General features: G+C 38.7%; 1 non-coding gene across 1 annotated transcript; it reads right to left on the reverse strand.

The window, feature by feature from the left end:
* Positions 1 to 1,002: 1,002 nt before the first annotated feature.
* On the reverse strand, positions 1,003 to 1,108 carry LOC126027827 (U6 spliceosomal RNA). Its single transcript, XR_007502333.1, has one exon. It is a non-coding gene; the product is annotated as a U6 spliceosomal RNA (small nuclear RNA).

Here is a 1,108-nt window from a genome sequence, read left to right on the forward strand (position 1 = left end):
CACAAGACTCTACTGGAGAGATGACACTTATCTCTAAATCAAAGATGATTCTTCTCTTAAAACCTTAAGAAGAAACTAACTCCACCAGCCCCTAATTCTTGAAGGCACAGACTTCAAAATTATGAGAAAATAAATCTTTGTTGTTTAATTCAGTCTGTGGAACTTTGACACACTTACCCTAAGTAAACAAATGCACGTTACAACTCATCATTTATAGTGTCCTTTTTTATGAATTTTTATACTCATAAGTATGTGCAATCATCACCACAATTTTAAAACTTTCTCAAAATATTTAAAAATAAACTCTTTACTGACAATCCACAGTTATCACCATGCCTGCCCACTGGTCAGTGCCATAGACACATTTAACTCTCCAAAGAGAAGCAAGCCAAACCTCAAAAACTCGCCTATGCATGGATCCCAAAGTTTATCTCACCAGGGCTCTTTGGGAATGGTGTAGGGCAAGTCCCCAACGTTGCTGAAGCCTCAGTAACTACACACCTGATAACCAACAAATGCAACAGCAAAAGCTCAACTTTACCACTTTTCCACTAATCTCTGCAGATATCTAACCGCCCAAAACTCTAGGTATGCTGATTTGGGGCTGAGACCTCGGGGTTTTCTTTGGAGGCAGGGCAAGCTGGATTCCACCCACCAGTGCCTCTGTATTTCTGGCAGCCCTGACAGCCATTCTATGACCCACAGACACTGCTATGTCACTCATAGACCCAACTCCACAGATCCTCAAAGTCCTGGGCCTCCATATCATACCTCCATGTCTTTTCAATACTGACATCCCAGTAGGAATATACCAAATTTGATACGAAGCCATCTAAGGACAACAAGCAAAACCAACAACAGAAGGCTCAACTAGCAACAAACAGCTAAGTAACTTCACACAATGATATAATGACCCCGAGTCATATGACAATTTTCATAAACTTTCCTTTAATAAAGTTTTTCAATAATTCCAATACCTTATAGCTTAACAGGCAATTTAAAAAATATATGGAATGCTTTACGAATTTGCATGTCATCCTAGCACAAGGGCCATGTTAATCTTCTCTGTATCATTACAATTTTATTATAATACACACAATATTATGTA

The sequence above is a fragment of the Suncus etruscus genome, chromosome 1 (assembly GCF_024139225.1).
Source record: "Suncus etruscus isolate mSunEtr1 chromosome 1, mSunEtr1.pri.cur, whole genome shotgun sequence".
Lineage (NCBI taxonomy): Eukaryota > Metazoa > Chordata > Mammalia > Eulipotyphla > Soricidae > Suncus > Suncus etruscus.